We start from the raw sequence: 20,327 nt of genomic DNA, 5'->3' as shown, positions 1-20,327 counted from the left end.
AGAAGCACCAATTTCAGTGCGATCTTTACAAAACTTTAGATGTTTTATACGACGTTGCAATATGTGTGCAAAATTTCATAAAAATTGGTTCAGATTTGAATATAGCTCCCATATATTCTATTCAATATATCAATAGGTATGCAAAATTACAATCTGACTATATTTCAACATAGGTTCCATGCAATAAAAGTAGTACGCAGACTGGGCGGTGTAGGGTATTATATAGTTGACTCCGCCCGGCTTTTGCTTTTCCTTACTGGCTTATATGGAGTTTTGTAGCTGGCTACGCACTAACAACTTCTTAGTGTATATTTTTTTGTTGCTAGCTCTTACACATATGGGCTCTTGCGTAGTCTTCTTAATTTTGGTGGTTGCCTATTATTTGATAATTTTTATACCCAGGATGGGGGTATATTAATTTTGTCATTCCGTTTGCAACACATCGAAATATCCATTTCCGACCCTATAAAGTATATATATTCTTGATCAGCGTGAAAATCTAAGACGATCTAGACATGTCCGTCCGTCTGTCTGTTGAAATCACGCTACAGCCTTTAAAAATAGAGATATTGAGCTGAAATTTTGCACAGATTCTTTTTTTGTCCATAAGCAGGTTATGTTCGAAGATGGGCTATATCGGACTATATCTTGATATAGCCCCCATATAGATCGATCCTCCGATTTAGGGTCTTATTACCCGATTTTGCTGAAATTTGTGTTAGGCCTTTCGACTTCCTCTGTTAATTTGACCATGATCGGTTCAGATTTGGATATAGCTGCCATATAGACCGATCCTCCGATTTAGGGTCTAAGGCCCATAAAAGCCACATTTATTATCCGATTTCGCTGAAATTTGAGACAGTGAGTTGTGTTAGGCATTTCAACTTCCTCTGTTAATTTGGCCCAGATCGGTTCAGATTTGGATATAGCTGCCATATAGACTGATCCTTCGGTTTAGGGTCTTAGGCCCATAAAAGCCACATTTATTATCCGATTTCGCTGAAATTTAGGACAGTGAGTTGTCTTAGGCCCTTCAACATCCTTCTTTCATTTGGCTCAAATCGGTCCAGATTAGGATATAGCTGCCATATAGACCGATCCTCCGATTTAGGGTCATAGGCCCATAAAAGCTGCATTTATTATCTGATTTTGCTGAAGTTTGGGACAGTGAGTTGTCTAAGGCGCTTCAACGTCCTTCTTTAATTTGGCTCAGATCGGTCGAGATTTGGATATAGCTGCCATATAGGCCGATCCTCCGATTTAGGGTCATAGGCCCATAAAAGCTGCATTTATTATCCGATTTTGCTATAATTTGGGACAGTGAGTTGTCTTAGGCCCTTCAACGCCCCTCTTTAATTTGGCTCAGATCGGTCCAGATTTGGATATAGCTGCCATATAGACCGATCCTCAAATTTAGGGTCAAAGGCCCATAAAAGCTGCATTTATTATCTGATTTTGCTGAAATTTGGGACAGTGAGATGTCTTAGGCCCTTCAACGCCCCTCTTTAATTTGGCTCAGATCGGTCCAGATTTGGATATAGCTGCCATATAGACCGATCCTCAAATTTAGGGTCATAGGCCCATAAAAGCCACATTTATTATCCGATTTTGCTGAAATTTGGGACAGTGAGTTGTCTTAGGCCCTTCGATATCCTCCGGTAATATGCCTCAGATCGGTTCAGATTTGGATATAGCTGCCATATAGACCGATCCTCCGATTTAAGGCCTTAGGCACATAAAAGCCAAATTTATTATCCAATTTTGCTGAAATTTAGGACAGTGAGTTGTCTTAGGCCCTTCAACGTCCTTCTTTCATTTGGCTCAAATCGGTCCAGATTAGGATATAGCTGCCATATAGACCGATCCTCCGATTTAGGGTCATAGGCCCATAAAAGCTGCATTTATTATCTGATTTTGCTGAAATTTGGGACAGTGTGTTGTCTTAGGCCCTTCGACATCCTCCGGTAATATGGCTCATATCGGTTCAGATTTGGATATAGCTGCCATATAGACCGATCCTCCGATTTAAGGTCTTAGGCCCATAAAAGCCACATTTATTATCCGATTTTGCTGAAATTTGGGACGGTGAGTTGTGCTAAGCCTTTCGACTTCCTTCGTCAATTTGGTTCAGATCGGTTCAGATTTGGATATAGCTGCCATATAGACCGATCCTCCGATTTAAGGTCTTAGGCCCATAAAAGCCACATTTATTACCCAATTTTGCTGAAATTTGGGACAGTGAGTTGTCTTAGGCCCTTTAACATCCTCCGTCAATTTTGTTCAGATCGGTCCAGATTTGGATATAGCTGCCATATAGACCGATCCTCCGATTTGGGGTCTTAGGCCCATAAACAATAAATCGGCCCATCGGACAATAAATGCGTGCATTTATTGTCCGATGTCGCCGAAATTTGGGACAGTGAGTTAAGTTAAGCCCCTTGACATACTTCTGCATTATCCCACAGATTGGTCCAGATTTGGATGTAGCTGCCATATAGACCGATCTCTCGGTTTGAGGTTTTTGGGGCCATTAAAAGCGCATTTATTGTCCGATGTTGCCGAAATTGTGGACAAAGAGTTAAATTAAGCCCCTCCACATATTTCTGCTATGGGACATAAGGTATGAGTTTTGCACCGGATTTTGACGAAAGGTGGTTTACATATATACCCGAGGTTGTGTGTATCCAAAGTTCGGCCCGGCCGAACTTAACGCTTTTTTACTTGTTTTCGTATGTTTTTAGAGTTTACATACAAGTTTCGTTCTTCCTGTTCCTCATTTCCTATGCCAAATCTCATTGATTACCCACGTAAAAAATGTTTCTCAAGAATACTTGTCCTCTAGACTGCTATCAAAATCAAGGAAATTACCATGGCCACATTGAAACTTCCAAGGGGTCAGTCACTCTTGTAAGAAGAACACGCATTAAGAAAATTTAAATGAGAATATCTCAACATTGAGATTCCTACTCGTTAAGTCCTTCAAAAGGAATTTCCCATAACATTTTCTGTAGGTTGGGTGGGAGCCAACATCAGTACGCTGTCATAAAAACAAAAGCAGTCTATCCCTTACTCCATTGCCACATACTGCAAACATCACTAAGACTTGCTTACTCCCAGCCCAAAGGGAGAAGAAACACCGTCCAACCACTTCATTCTGATTATCATCGTATTTTTTCAGATTTTTCCCATTTCTGGCCATCCCCTCCCTTTTTCTCTTTTAATCAAAGATCAAAGTAAATTAAGTCCTCTGTGGTTTTCAGCTCTTTGCCTTAGCATAAGGTTCATACTCTCTTCCTTGAGCATTGTGTTTTCGTTGCAGTGGTGTTGTGTTTGTTGTTGTTGCTGCTAATGTTGTTGCATTGCATTTCCTTCAATTATGCATTTTTGTCAAGTTGCTGTTGCATGGCTAACAAGCATGCCAAGAGTTACACATCCTGCCGCCTGCCTTTCAACATCACAATTTGTGACAAAGTATTTCATGGTATTCCCTTGTAGTCGTCTCCGCCTATATTTTGTCCTTAGTGAATCAGGCCTGAGCCCAGCTCAGCCCAGTTCAGTTCAGCTTGGTATAGGACCACAAAATGCAAATAAAATCAAAAGTCAAAGTAATTAACAAAGGAAGGACCTTTGTAATACCTTCAACAGTCGACAATCTAGTTCTCACTCACTCATATATCCATGAAAGCCACTCCCTGATGCAAAGGATTTGTACTGGAACGGAGTTTATAGCTGGTACTAACGCAAAAGTGAGATTTTACACAAACAGCAATTGTAATTGTCAACGGAAGCGGAACAAGAAACGCAAAAAACAGCAATCTGTTCAAAGAAAAAAAAAATCAAAACAGACTGAAAATAACGAAGCACATATATTAAAGTAGTAAGAGAAGCGAGTATAGAAGTGGTTTTAGAAAGTGGAAAATGGATTTTTTATAAAAAATAATTCAAATTAAAAAAAAAAACAAGTAAAAAGGCGTTGAGTTCGGCCGGGCCGAACTTTGGATACCCACCTTTCATCGAAATCCAGTGAAAACTGCATACCTTATGTCCCATTGCAGCTATATCCAAATGTGATCCAATTTGGACCAAATACTAATAAGTACAGTAGCTATAGTTAAAAATAAACCGAACTAAACCATGTACGACACGGATGTCGAAAAGCCTAACATAAGTCACTGTGTCAAACTTCAGTAAAATGGGATTATAAATGCGCCTTTTATGGGGCCAAGACTTTGAATCGAGATATCGGTCTACATGGCAGCTACATCCAAATCTGGACCGATTTGGGCCATGGTGCAGAAAAATGTCGAGGAGTCTAACACAAAGCGCTGTCCCAAATTTCAGCAAAATCGGATAATAAATGTAGCATTTATGGGACTAAGGCCCTAAATCGGAGGATCGGTCTATATGGCAGCTATATCCAAATCTAGACCGATCTGGGCTAAATTGACGAAGGATGTCGAAGGGCCAAACACAACTCACTGTCCCAAATTTCAGCAATATGGGATAATAAATGTGGCTTTTATGGGCATAAAACCCTAAATCGGAGGATTGGTGTATATGGCAGCTATATCAAAATCTCAACCGATCTGGGCCAAATTGACGAAGGGCCTAACACAACGTACTGTCCCAAATTTCAGCACTATCGGATAATAAATATGGCTTTTATGTGCCTAAGACCCTAAATCAGAGGATCGGTCTATATGGCAGCTATATCCAAATCTGAACCGATCTAGGCCAAATTAACGAAGTATGCCGAAGGGCCTAACACAACTCACTGTCCCAAATTTCAGCAAAATCGGATAATATATGTGGCTTTTATGGGCCTAAAACCCTTAATCAAAGGATCGGTCTATATGGCAGCTATATCCAAATCTGAACCGATCTGGGCTAAATTGACGAAGGATGTCGAAGGGACTAACACAACGTACTGTCCCAAATTTCAGCAATATCGGATAATAAATGTGGCTTTTATGTGCCTTAGACCCTAAATCGGGGGATCGGTCTATATGGCAGCTATACCCAAATCTGCACCGATCTGAGCCAAATGGAGGAATGATATCGGAGGGCCTAACACAACTCACTGTCCCAAATTTCAGCAATATCGGATAATAAATGTGGCTTTTATGGGCCTAAAACCCTAAATCGGGGGATCGGTCTATATGGCAGCTATATCCAAATCTGAACCGATCTGGGCCAAATTGACGAAGAATTTCGAAAGGCCTAATACAACGTACTGTCCCAAAATTTCAGCACTATCGGATAATAAATGTGGCTTTTATGTGCCTAAGACCCTAAATCGGGGGATCGGTCAATATGGCAGCTATATCTAAATCTGAACCGATCTGGGCCAAATTGACGAAGAATGTCGAAGGGTCTAAGACAACTCACTGTCCCAAAATTTAGCAAAATCGGATTTTAAATGTGGCTTTTATGGGCCTAAGACCCTGAATCGGAGGATCGGTCTATATGGCAGCTATAGCCAAATCTAGACCGATCTGGGCTAAATTGACGAAGGATGTCGAAGGGCCAAACACAACTCACTGTCCCAAATTTCAGCAAAATCGGATGATAAATGTGGCTTCTATGGGCCTAAAACCCTAAATCGAAGGATCGGTCTATATGGCAGCTATATCCAAATCTGAACTGATCTGGGCCAAATTGACGAAGAATTTCGAAAGGCCTAATACAACGTACTGTCCCAAATTTCAGCAATATCGGATAATAAATGTGGCTTTTATGTGCTTAAGACTCTAAATTGGAGGATCGGTCTATATGACAGCTATATCCAAATCTAAACCGATCTGGGCCAAATTGACGAAGAATGTCGAAGGGCCTAACACAACTCACTGTCCCAAATTTCAGCAAAATCGGGTAATAAATGTGGCTTTTATGTGCCTAAGAGCCTAATTCGGAGGATCGGTCTATATGGCAGCTATATCCAAATCTGAACCGATCTTGGCCAAATTGACGTAGAATGTCGAAGGGCATAACACAACTTACTGTCCCAAATTTCAGCAAAATCGGATAATAAATGTGGCTTTTATGTGCCTAAGACCCTAAATCGGGCGATCGGTCTATATGGCAGCTATATCCAAATCTGAACCGATCTAGGCCAAATAGAGGAATGATATCGGAGGGCCTAAGACAACTCACTGTCCCAAATTTCAGCAAAATCGGATTATAAATGTGGCTTTTATGGGCCTAAGACCCTAAATCGGAGGATCGGTCTATATGGGGGCTATATCAAGATATAGTCCGATGTAGCCCATCTTTGAACTTAACCTGCTTATGGACAAAAAAAGAATCTGTGCAAAGTTTCAGCTCAATATCTTTATTTTGAAAGACTGTAGCGTGATTTCAACAGACAGACGGACGGACATGTCTAGATCGTCTTAGATTTTTACCCTGATCAAGAATATATATACTTTATAGGGTCGAAAATGGATATTTCGATGTGTTGCAAACGGAATGACAAAATGAATATACCCCCATCCTTCGGTGGTGGGTATAAAAAAACAATTAATAGCATGCTTAGTTCGGCCGGGCCGAATTTTATATACGCATGGATCCCATATGGCGATATCTTTTCCCGGTGTGTCTTTTTAGAAAAGGAAAGGATATGGGAGCTATATCAAGTTTTGGTCCGATATGGACCATAATGGGATGAATGTTGGATACCATAGTAGAAGTCACTGTGTAAATTTTCAGCCAAATCGAATAAGAATTGCGACCTTTAGGTGCTCAAGAAATCAAATAGAGAGATCTGTTTATAGGGGAGCTGTATCAGGCTATAGACCGATTCAGACCATATTTGACATGTATGTTGAAGGTCATGGGGAAAGACGTTGTACAAACTTTTAGCCAAATCAGATAATAATTGCGCCCTCTAGAGGCTCAAGAAATCAAGATCTCAGATGGGTTTATATGGCAGCTATATCAAATTTCAGCCAAATCGGATAGGAATTGTGCCCTGTAGAGGCTCAAGAAGTCAAGACCCCTGAACGGTTTATATGACAGCTATGTCAGGTTATAGACAGATTTCACCCATACTTCGCACAGTTGTAGGAAATCATAAGAAAACACCAAATCGGATAATTATTGAGCCCTCAAGAAGTCAAGATCCAAATCGGTTTGTATGGCAGCTGTATCAAAACATGGACCGATATGGCCCATTTACAATCCCGACTGATCTACACCTATAAGAAATAGTTAAAGTTAGTGTGCTTTCGACAGACAGACGGACGGGCATGGCTAAATCGATTTAAAATGTCATGATCATGAATATATATACGGGAGATCGGTGTATATGACAGCTATATCCAAATATGATCCAATCAGCATCATTTTGTAGAAGAATATGTAGGGGTCTTATACAACTCACCGTACTAATTTTCAGCAAAATCGGGTAATAAATTCGCGGTTTAGGGGTGAAAGACGCTAAACCAAATATGGTTCAATCTGAACCATCCTCCGCAAGAATTACAAAGGGCCTAATACAGCGCACGGTGACAATTCCGTGAAATCGGATAATGAATGTGGTTTCTATGGGCCTCAGACCTTACAATGGGAAATTGGACTATATGGGGGCTATATAAGGATAATATCCGTTCTAGACTATATTGGATAACGCTATCGAGGGTCCTTAGACAAATCCCCTGTGTCAGACTTCAGCAAAAAGGGGTATTAAATGGACTTCTATAGGCCCAAGATCTTAAATCGGGGATCCGCTATCGATGGTCCTAAGACAAATCACTGTGTCAGACTTCAGCGAAACCGATTAATAAATGAGGCTTCTATGGGCCCGAGACCTTAAATCGGTATATATGTGAGGGATGGGTCAATGCGTCCATTATGGGCATTACACCTTAAATCCGAAGATCGGTCTATATGGCGGCTATATAAAGATATAGTCTGATATTGCCCTAACCTGCCTATTGAGCAACAGGAACATGTGGAAAGTTTTAGGTCATTATCTTCATTTTTAAAGACGCTAGAATGGTTTTAACCGTTTTTCCGGTTTCTCTTTGAAGTGTGGAATAGTTAAGGCTGAGGTGTTATAGAGATTAAGTGCAAAATGTCAAGGCCCGAAGTGGTTCTGGCGCCTCTTGTCAGGCCCCTAAAGTTGGTCACCTCGGCATTTCGAAAAATTGTTCGGGCTGCCAAATCTTCATTTGTTTTCCTACTTTTAAAATTCTTTTCTGCTAATTAGTGCTCAAAAATCCATAAAAAATTTCAAAATATAAAAATTTAAACTCGTATATCCCCGAAACCAGGAGAGATATTGTATACCTCAACCAGGGATTTTCGAGCACTATCCCGCAAAAAAAGATTTTTTTTTTAAATTGGATTACAAATGATAATTTGGCAGCCTGAAAAAATTTTCGAAGTACCGAGGTGACTTAATTTAGGGTCCTGCCAAGAGGCGCCAGGACGACTCAAGGTCTTGACATTTTACACATTATTTTGATAACACCTCAGCTCTAACAGTTACAAATTTCAAAGAGATATCTTAACACGTTCTTTCATGGAACATTTTTATATCCACCACCATAGGATGGGGGTATACTAATCTAGTCATTCCGTTTGTAACACCTCGAAATATTCGTGAAAGACCCCATAAAGTATAGATATTCTTGATCGTCTCGACGTTCTCAGTCGATCAAGCCACGTCCGTCCGTCTGTTGAAATCACTATAACTATAATCACTCGAACGCGTAAAGCTAGCCGCTTGAATAATATTGATGTGGTCATGGGGATATTTAATATTGATGTAGGTCGTGGGGATTGCAAATGGGCCATATCGGTTCAGATTTAGATAAAGCTCCTATATAAACCGAACTCCCGATTTTACTATTGAGCACCTGGTAGACGCAATGTTTGTCCGATTTAGTTGAAATTTTGCATGTATTGTTTAGTTAATACTTCCAACAACTGTGCCAAGTATGGTCTAAATTGGTCTACTATAGCTCCTATAGCTCCCATATAAACCGATCTCCAGATTTGACTTCTTGAGCATCTGGAAGCCACAATTTTTGTCCGATTTGGCTGAAATTTTGTATGAGGTGTTTTGCTATGACTTCCTACAACTGTGCTAAGTATGTAGATGTAGATAATCGAGAGACCGGTTCATATGGGAGCTATACTAGGTTATAGACCGATTTGGACCGTACTTGGTACAGTTGTAGGAAGTCATAATGGAACACAACATGGAAGTCATAATACAACATTATGAGCAAAATTTCAGTCAAATATGACAAAAATTGCGGTTCGATTTATATGGGATCTATGTCAGGTCATAGGTCGATTTTGGCCGAACTTTTCACAGTTGTTGCAAGTCATTACAAAACACTACATGCCAAATCGGATGATAATTGCGGCTTGTGAAGGTTCAAAAAGTCAAATCGGGAGATCGCTTTATATGGGAGGTATATCAGTTTATTGACCGATTTAAACCGTACTTAGCACAGTTGTTGGAAGTCATAACAAAATATTACATGCAAAATTTCAGCCAAATCGGACAAAAATTGCGGCTTCCAGGGGCTCATGAAATCAAATCGGGAGATCGGTTTATATGGGAGCTATATCCAAATCTGAACGGATATGGCCCATTTGCAATCCCTAATGACCTACATCAAGTGGAAATATATGTGCAAAATTTCAAGCGGCTAATTTTTCGCGTTCGACCGCTATCGTTATTTTGACATGGACAGACGGACATGGCTAGATCGAATCAGAATGTCGAGACGATCCAGAATGTATTGGTTTGCCCAAAAAGTAATTGCGGATTTTTCATATAGTCGGCGTTGACAAATTTTTTCACAGCTTGTGACTCTGTAATTGCATTCTTTCTTTTGTCAGTTATCAGCTGTTACTTTTAGCTTGCTTTAGAAAACAAGTGTAGAAAAAGTATATTTGATTAAAGTTCTTTCTAAGTTTTATTAAAAATGCAAAAATCCGCAATTACTTTTTGGGCAACCCATTATATACTTTATGGGGCTCAGATCAATATTTCGAGGTGTTACAAACGGAATAGCTGGATTAGTATACCCCCATGAATATTCGCAAGTTGTTAAGCTTTCTTAAGGGCTATCTGGATGTTTAAACGACAAGAACTAGAAGCCATCTACCTTCTCCTGCTTCTGTGGTATCACAATGGACGAAAACATCTGCGACTGATGGCAGACTGCCACTCAAACCTTACCTAACCTTCATCTATAAGAAGTATCAGTGAAAAGATTCAAGAGGCTAGCTTCTTTCATTCGGTCAGAGAGGCGTGATAGCCAGATATCGAGATACGAAACATTCCAACCTCTCATTATCTTTCTCATCTGCCCTATACACTACGATTTGCCTCGTAAATAACAAGTGACCGTGTGCTACAGTGCCTTGCCACCGTGACTTGCCGCCGTCGGAAATGATTATCACGGTGCCTTGCCGCCCATGAATAACAAGTGAGCATGTGCTACAGTGCCCCGCCGTCGTAACTTAACAGTGCCTTGACGCCTTCGTGAATGATTATCATGGTGCCTTGCCGCAGTGACTTCCCGATGATCGTGGCTTTACAATGCCTTGCCGCCGTCGTGAATGAATATCACAGTGCCTTGACCACGCCGTGAATTACAAGTGACCGTGTGCTACAGTGCCTCGCCGCCGTGACTTAACAGTGCCTTGCCACCGTCGTGAATGATTATCTCGGTACCTTGCCGCCTTGAATATTCAATGACCGTGTGCTACAGTACCCCGCTTCCTTGACTTAACAGTGCCTTGGCGCCGTCATGAATTAATGACATAGTGTCTTGCCGCCCGTGTCACGGCAATATGTAATTAGTGCCCATGATGGTATAGCACCTTGCGCCGTCGTGAGTGAATAACACGATGCCTCGCCGCCAGTGTATACCAAGCGTTTGTACCGTGCCTCGCCGACGGGTATATCGAGTGACCGTGACCCCCTTTAGTGCCTTGCCGCCAGTGCTCCCGCCTTCGGGAATGACCGACATGGTGCATTGCCACCAGTGAGTTACATCCAGGAGAATCTTACCAACTAGCCGAAGGGTTTTCCACCACAGCGTCGAGCCTTGGGCATAGAGTGAGCCCAACAACCGCTCTCCCCGCTGCAATCCAACCTAACTTCCCTAGCTTCCCCCGTGAATTAGTCGAGTCTTAAACAATAAAATCTATTTTCTCTCCAATCTATTTGTACCGTCTTCTCTCTCTCTCTGTCCCAACAAATAAATAACTGTGACAGACTCTGGCCCAGCGAGCGAAATCACCAGCAACCAGAGAAAACTCGTCGTTAAAACCGGCCGTTTTAGAGCTCCACAGTGCATCATGCACTTTCGCTGCCCTCAGCCTTAAATGGGACTGCGTCGTTCCCGAAAAGTTTCCCATTCACCAAGATTACTAATAGCAGTCCTGAGACCCCAACATCTCCTACATCCAATTCATCTGCCCTTTCATTCCCCCTTAGTCCGCTGTGGCACCAAAACGATGCAGTAATGGATTATGCCATCCTCAGAGAAGACATTACCCTGCTGCTTATACTTCTTGACCTGGTCCGTAAAGTTGTTCACACTCGACGGCCTTGCGTTAACACCATACCACCTTACGAATTCTGTGATCGTCCTCTGGGCCCGTCAGCCAATTCGCTGCCCTTTCGTACCCCCGCTGTGGCACCCAAACGATGTACATGGTACCATCCTCGGAGAAGGCCTTAATTTTCTTCTTACACTCCAAGACGGTTCGTTACTCACCGACCTGGTTGTTATAGCCCTGATGACAAGTTTGCTGTTCGTTTACTCGCGTTAACACCATACCACCTCATGCATTGTGTGATCGCCTGGATCCTCGACATATTACGGCCAGACAGTATGAAGCAGATCTCAATTCCTGGGTTCTCAATGTAGACCCCAGGCCCACTCTCTTTTCTATCTTTTATCCATTCATGTAGCATTAACTTCTAGATGGCAATACCAGAGTACCGCCAATTCATAATTATGCCGCTGGTACAAGTGCATCGCACCCGATCTCAAGTGTCGCCTCGGGCTTCCTATACGAAGCGACTTAAATTCGGTTCCGGTTAATGTCTCGTCGTCCCGATTACACCGCGATGGTATGATTTGCTCCTATCATAAATCCATTTTCTAATCGCCTTACTCTCATAGTCGCCACAGCTTCCTCATTCCAAATCTGTATGTCTGCAAATGCCAATTTACCCATGAACATTCTATTAAGAAATAGTGCTGTCTGATTCAAGTTTAAGGTCAATAATAAGGGGCTTACTTTTTATAGGCGAATGCGAACGACGTGCCGCATATCGACACATCTTTGGAGCGAAGTTTTCACATGGCATAGTAGTTAACCATTGTCACCAGCATTAGGAGGAGTAACCACCTTTGAACCATATTTTTATACCCCCACCATAAGATGGGGGGTATACTAATTTCGTCATTCTGATTGTAACTACTCGAAATATTCGTCTGAGACCCCATAAAGTATATATATTCTTGATCGTAGTGAAATTTTATGTCGATCTAGTCATGTCCGTCCGTCTGTCCGTCCGTCCGTCCGACCGTCCGTCTGTCTGTCGAAAGCACGCTAACTTCCGAAGGAGTAAAGCTAGACGCTTGAAATTTTGCACAAATACTTCTTATTAGTGTAGGTCGGTTGGTATTGTAAATGGGCCATATCGGTCCATGTTTTGATATAGCTGCCATATAAACCGATCTTGGGTCTTGACTTCTTGAGCCTCTAGAGTGCGCAATTCTTATCCGATTTTACTGAAATTTTGCACATAGTGTTTTAGTATCACTACCAACAATTGTGATAAGTACGGTTCATATCGGTTCATAACCTGATATAGCTACCATATAAACCGATCTTGGGTCTTGACTTCTTGAGCCTCTAGAGTGCGCAATTCTTATCCGATTGGAATGAAATTTTGCACGACGTGTTCTGTTATTATATCCAACAACTGTGCCAAGTATGGTTCAAATCGGTCCATAACCTGATATAGCTGCCATATACACCGATCTGGGGTCTTGACTTCTTGAGCCTCTAGAGTGCGCAATTCTTATCCGATTGGAATGAAATTTTGCACGACGTGTTCTGTTATTATATCCAACAACTGTGCCAAGTATGGTTCAAATCGGTCCATAACCTGATATAGCTGCCATATGCACCGACCTGGGGTCTTGACTTCTTGAGCCTCTAGAGGGCGCAATTCTTATCCGATTGGGATGAAATTTTGCACGACGTGTTTTTTTATGACATCTAACAACTGTGATAGGTATGGTTCAAATCGGTCCATAACCTGATATAGCTGCCATATAAACCGATCTTGGGTCTTGACTTCTTGAGCCTCTAGAGTGCGCAATTCTTATCCGATTGGAATGAAATTTTTCACGACGTGTTTTGTTACGATATGCAGCAACTGTGCCAAGTATGGTTCAAATCTGTCCATAACCTTATATAGCTGCCATATAAACCGATCTTGGGTCTTGACTTCTTGAGCCTCTAGAGGGCGCAATTCTTATCCAATTTGAATGAATTTTTGCACGTAGTATTTTGTTATGATATCCAACAACTGTGCCAAATATGGTTGAAATCGGTCCATAACCTGATATAGCTGCCATATAAACCGATCTGGGATCTTGACTTCTTTAGCCTCTAGAGGTCGCAATTATTAGCCGATTTGCTTGAAATTTTGTACAATGGATTCTCTCCTGCCCATTAACATACGTGTTTACTATGGTCTGAATCGGTTTATAGCCTGATATAGCTCCCATATAAATCGATCTCTCTATTTTACTTCTTGAGCCCACAAAGGGCGCAATTCTTATTCGAATTGGCTGACATTTTACACAGGTCTCCAACATATAATTTAACTGTGGTCCAAACCGGACCATATCTTGATATCGCTCTAATAGCAGAGCAAATCTTTTCTTATATCCTTTTTTTGCCTAAGAAGAGATGCCGGGAAAAGAACTCGACATATGCGATCCATGGTGGAGGGTATATTAGATTCGGCCCGGCCGAACTTAGCACGCTTTTACTTGTTTTCTGATGTTCTCGCCAGGATTCGAAACTAGGCGTTCAGTGCCATAGCTAACCTCTACACTACGGTGGCCATCTGTATGTCAATGGCCCGGATATCTAGACTAGTCTCCAGTGTTGTATTAGGCGTGGGCCTCATCTCCCCGCCTACGCCAAGAAAACATGTTCTCTGAACCTGTTGTAAGGTCCTTATGTCGCAATTATTCATCATCGCAGTTGGTGAACAACTGAGTATTGGTCCAATCACGCTCCTGTAGAGTTAGTGGACTATTATTCGATATGGAGCCTTCGGTCGTCTACGTAGTACCCAAAATCTGTGAGCCTTCCCAGTACGCTTCCCAGTACGCTGGGACACTTCTAGTTCAGTTTCCTATCCAAGGTCGCTCCAAACAATTTGCCCTTTTGGAATATCGCAATCGCTCTGTTGAGGAAACCTAGCAACTCAAATGGGACCATTTTCGTCTTCCACGTATACAGGCAGATTTCAGTATTCTCTGGGGTTTTTTTTTTTTGAAATCCCTAGGCTTAGTCCTTTCGGGCCTTCGGTATAGATGATTCGGGCTCTTTCACCTTAGTGGTATTATACTACTGTCTGCGTAACAGACTGGTCACAAAAAATTTCTCAGTCAGGTTCCGTAGTAAACTAACTGCGGTGAACACCCATTATAGTGGCGCTTTGTCCTTTATATATAAGTAATGAGACCCACAATTTATCCACCATTTATTTATTCTTTGGAATCGTTCAACCCTGTACTGGTCTTAAGACTGGTCGATGTCAATGCATTGTGTTTACCTTGGCATCGAAGGATTCTTCTATTTTATGCACGTCCTCGTACAGGGCGGTCTCCACCGAAATTTTCTGAAAAATTTAACATAAGTCAGCATGTTAAAATTCTGCCAAATAGGATAAATTCTTCCAGTTGCTCAAGAAATTAAATCTTGGGATTGGTTTTTATGGGAGTTATGTCTCAGCCAAACTACATCGAAAAGAATTATTGGTGTACTCGCTTGAAAGTGGGAGTGCTTTTGACCGACAAGCGGACGGACGAATTTTCCAAAATCGCCAAAGTGTGTTAAAGGAGACCAATAATATGGGGTCTCTATACGGTGTTAGTAGGACGTGAAATTAATATCTCGATCAGTTACAAATGAATTGGTGATGTTAGTATACCCTCCTTCAATGATAGATGGTATACAAATTTTCTATCAAAATAACACTTCAACTTTCTCTTATACTCCTTGCCCTTCTTGACATATCTTTTCTATACAGTATACCTTGTTTCAAGAATATGATTAATTGGCATTCTCGCATTAATCCCTAATTGAATAAAATAAAATTCCATCCAAGTGCAGTCTATACGATGACAATATCTCCTTCATTATTTTTAACTTACAATTACCAAGGCGTTAGGTGACTAATGTATAATCATACTTTATGAACGTCAGCTTAACATTCAACCATATGCCACATCAGCATGACATTATACAACGTATGGGCGCCCCATAATCATTCTATTAAAAAGCAATTTCCTTTCTATATCAATTTTGTTTTAAATGTAGCCAAAATAGCAAACAACTCCTAACCCCCACCAATGAAAAATACATAAAAAAAAGTAAGCCGCACACACATGTGGGGTTTTAAAGCAAGAGATGTAAGGGAATAAAATACCTTGTTTGTTTTCATTAATATTCCATTAAGGCCCATAGAAAAATATAAATTCTCTAAAATGGTTTTTTCATGAACCGCAATCGTCGAAATATTTAAATTTACCAAAAACCAAACTGACAAAAGATACGGATATGAAAATCATAATCATTCACAAACTTGCCACATAGTCGAAACACCCACACACACAGACCCATTAATTTATATTCACTTGTACACAGTGTTGCTATAGGCATAGAAGGATAGGTATGATGTGAACATAGGACTGATTGTCTGTATGTGTGTAGGAGTAAGGATGAGTACTAAGTATGTGGATGAAAATGAGTTTTTTGATGATAGACAACCAACATTGACACTAATGCAGTGGGTGTTTTTTATACCCACCACCGACGGATGGGGGTATATTCACTTTGTCATTCCGTTTGCAACACATCGAAATATCCATTTCCGACCCTATAAAGTATATATATTCTTGATCAGCGTACAAATCAAAGACGATCTAGGCATGTCTGTCCGTTTGTCTGTTAAAATCACGCTACAGTCTTCAAAAATAGAGATATTGAGCTGACCCATATAGACCGATCCGCCGATTTAGGGTCTTAGGCCAATACAAACCACATTTATTATCCGATTTTGCTGAAATTTGGGACGGTGAGTTGTGTTAGACCCTTCGACATCCTTCGTCAATTTGGTTCAGACCGGTCCAGATTTGGATATAGCTGCCATATAGACCGATCCTCCGATTTAGGTTCATAGGCCCATAAAAGCTGCATTTATTATCCGATTTTGCTGAAATTTGGGACAGTGAGTTGTCTTAGGCCCTTCGACATCCTCCGGTAATATGGTTTACATCGGTTCAGATTTGGATATAGCTGCCATATAGACCGATCCTCAAATGTAGGGTCTTAGGCCCATAAAAGCCACATTTATAATCCGATTTTGCTATAATAGTTGAGTTGTCTTAGGCGCTTCAACGTCCTTCTTTAATTTGGCTCAGATCGATCCAGATTTGGATATAGCTGCCATATAGACCGATCCTCCGATTTAGGTTCATAGGCCCATAAAAGCTGCATTTATTATCCGATTTTGCTGAAATTTGGGACAGTGCGCTGTCTTAGGACCTCCGACATCCTCCGTTACTTTGGCTCATATCAGTTCAGATTTGGATATAGCTGCCATATAGACCGATCTTTCGATTTGGGGTCTTAGGCCCATAAAAGCCACATTTATTATCCAATTTTGCAGAAATTTGGGACAGTGCGCTGTCTTAGGACCTCCGACATACTCCGTCAATTTGGTTCAGATCGGTCCAGATTTGGATATAGCTGCCATATAGACCGATCCTCCGATTTAAGGTCTAAGGCCCATAAAAGCCACATTTATTATCCAATTTTGCTATAATTTGGGACAGTGAGTTGTGTTAGGCCATTTAACATCCTCCGTCAATTTGGCTCAGATCGGTCTACATTTGGATATAGCTGCCATATAGACCGATCCTCCGATTTAGGGTCATAGGCCCATAAAAGCCACATTTATTATCCAATTTTGCTGAAATTTGGGACAGTGAGTTGCTTGAGGCCCTTCGACATCCTCCGGTAATATGGCTTAGGTCGGTTCAGATTTGGATATAGCTGCCATATAGACCGATCCTCAAATTTAGGGTCTTAGGCCCATAAAAGCCACATTTATTATCCAATTTTGCAGAAATTTGGGACAGTGAGTTGTCTAAGGCCCTTCAACGTCCTTCTTTAATTTGGCTCAGATCGGTCCAGATTTGGATATAGCTGCCATATAGACCGATCCTCCGATTTAGAGTCATAGGCCCATAAAAGCTGCATTTATTATCCAATTTTGCTGAAATTTGGGACAGTGCGCTGTCTTAGGACCTCCGACATCCTCCATCAATTTGGCTCAGATCGGTTCAGATTTGGATAAAGCTACCATATAGACCGATCTTTCGATTTGGGGTCTTAGGCTCATAAAACACGCATTTATTGTCCGATGTCGCCGAAATTTGGGACAGTGAGTTATGTTAAGCCCCTTGACATACTCCTGCATTATGGCACAGATCGGTCCGGATTTGGATATAGTTGCCATATAGACCGATCTCTCGGTTTTAGGTTTTGGGGCCATAAAAAACGAATGTATTGTCCGATGTTGCCGAAATTGTGCACAAAGAGCTAAGTTAAGCCCCTCCACATATTTCTGCTATGGGACATAAGGTATGAGTTTTGCACCGGATTTTGACGAAAAGTGGTTCACATATATACCCGAGGTGGTGGGTATCCAAAGTTCTGCCCGGCCGAACTTAACGCCTTTTTTCTTGTTTTAGAATGAAAGATTTTGTAATGAATTCCAACAATGAGAAAAATCTTGAAAATGGAGCCATATAGTTGGTGCTTGTCATGGCTACTTTTAAATTTCAGCCAAATCGGATAGTAATTGCTTTCTCTAGAGGATCAATAAGTCTAATCGAAAGACCAGTTTATATAGGTAGGGTAGCGGGCCAACTTAGATCATACTTGGCATGTAGGTTGGAAGTCGTAATAAAACATAACATGAAAATGTCAACCAAATCGCATAAATATTGCGAACTCTGGAGGCTTAACAATTAAAACCGGGAAATCGATTTACATAATGGGTGATTTTTTAGCTATTATCTTTTTGGCAACACTGGTTTGAACAGCTCACGCACGTTTCGTGTTTTGTTTCACTGTCAAACATGAATATTAAAATGCGGGTTTTGTTAAGAAAGTTCATCGCGCGCTCATTTTTTGCTAATTTTTTTTTTTTTTTAATTTTTGGCTCAATGGGTACGTGAATGAGCAGAATTATCGATTTTGGAGTGAAGATCAGCCAGAAGCATTGCATGAGCTACCAATGCATCCAGGGAAAGTTCCAGTTTGGTGTGGTTTATGGGCTGGTGCCATTATTGGACCGCACTTCTTCAAAAACAAGATACGAATCTTAACGTAAAAGTGAATGGTGAGCGCCACCGTGTGATTATATTGAACTTTTTTTATTGTCCGAGATGCAAGAGCTTGACTTGCATGACATGTGCTTTCAACAAAACGGTACCAGGTGCCACACAATGGACTTATTAAGAGGCGAGTTTGGTGAACATTTTATTTCACGTTCGGAACCGGTCAATTGGCCGCATAGATCCTGCGATTTAACGCCTTTAGACTATTTTTTGTGGGGCTATGCTGAAGCTCATCCCTATACAGATGCCCCTGCTTCAACTGACGCATTGGAAGACAATATTAAAGCATTTATTCGAGAGATCCGAAATGTTGGAAAGAGCATGCCAAAATTTGACTAATCGGATGAACCATTTGAGGCGCAGTCAATAATTTTCAAACATTAAACTATATGGACCGTTCTATCGATTCAAATAAAGATTATATGCATTTTTCTGAATTTTATGTTTTTTTTTTAAACTTTACTATAGCTCTTAAAGAATCACTCTTTAGAAGCTACTAGCTGGCCCGGTGTGCTTCGCTACACCCTCAAGTATTTGCGGCCCTCTTTTGACATGATCCAAATTTGAAAATAATTTGTATTAGCATTTAAAAGCATTTAATCATTAGAATTCCATATTGTCTCGTTTGGTATACATGTCCATTTGGGACGACTCCCCATGAGTAAACCCTAATATTTATAACCATTTCGTATTCGACTCCCAAATAGCTATCGTTTGAGGCCCATATTCTCATGTTCAGTGCACATCCCCATTTGGGATATAATTTTAGGGTAGAGCAACCCGACTGGGAAAAGACCTCAATTTTTATACCCACCACCATAGGATGGGGGTATACTTATCTAGTCATTCAGTTTGTATGCTTCGAAATATTCGTGTAAGACCCCATAAAGTATATATATTCTTGATCGTCTCGACGTTCTGAGTCAATCTAGCAATGGCCGTCCGTCTGTCTGTCGAAATCACGATAGCGGTCAAACGCGTAAAGCTATCCTCTTGAAATTTTGCACAGATAGTATTGATGTAGGTCAATGGGGATTGCAAATTGGCCATAACGGTTCAAATTTAGATATAGCTCCCATATAAACCGATCACCCGATTTGACTCCTTGAGCCGCTGTAAGCCGCAACTTTGGTCCGATTTAACTGAAATTTTGAATGTAGCGTTTTGTTAAGACTTCCAACAACTGTGCCAAGTACGGTTTTAATCGGTCAAGAAGCTGATATAGCTCCCATATAAACCGGTCTCCCGATTTGGCTTCTTCAGCCCATACAATTTTTGACCGACTTGGCTTAAATTTTATGTAGTGTTCAGTTATGATTTCCAATAACTGTGCGTAGTAAGGTCCAAATCGGTCTATAACCTGATATAGCTCCCATGTAAACCGGTCTCTGGATCATCCTTGTTGGTTCCTAGAAGCTTTAATTTTTGCTGGTTTGATAGAAGTTTGGTATGTAGAATAAAATTATGCCCTTCAACTTAATTTATTTGGTATACATTTTTTGCAGAATCCATGGTGGTGGGTTCCCAAGATTCGGCCCGGCCGAACTTAGCATGCTTTTACTTGTTTGTATAAATTTCGTATTCTACTCTCATGTACCCCTCGTTTGTTTGAATTTTGGCCCAATG

This window comes from Stomoxys calcitrans, chromosome 1, assembly GCF_963082655.1.
Source record: "Stomoxys calcitrans chromosome 1, idStoCalc2.1, whole genome shotgun sequence".
Classification (NCBI taxonomy): Eukaryota; Metazoa; Arthropoda; class Insecta; order Diptera; family Muscidae; genus Stomoxys; species Stomoxys calcitrans.
Note: the sequence above shows the minus strand (reverse complement) of the source record.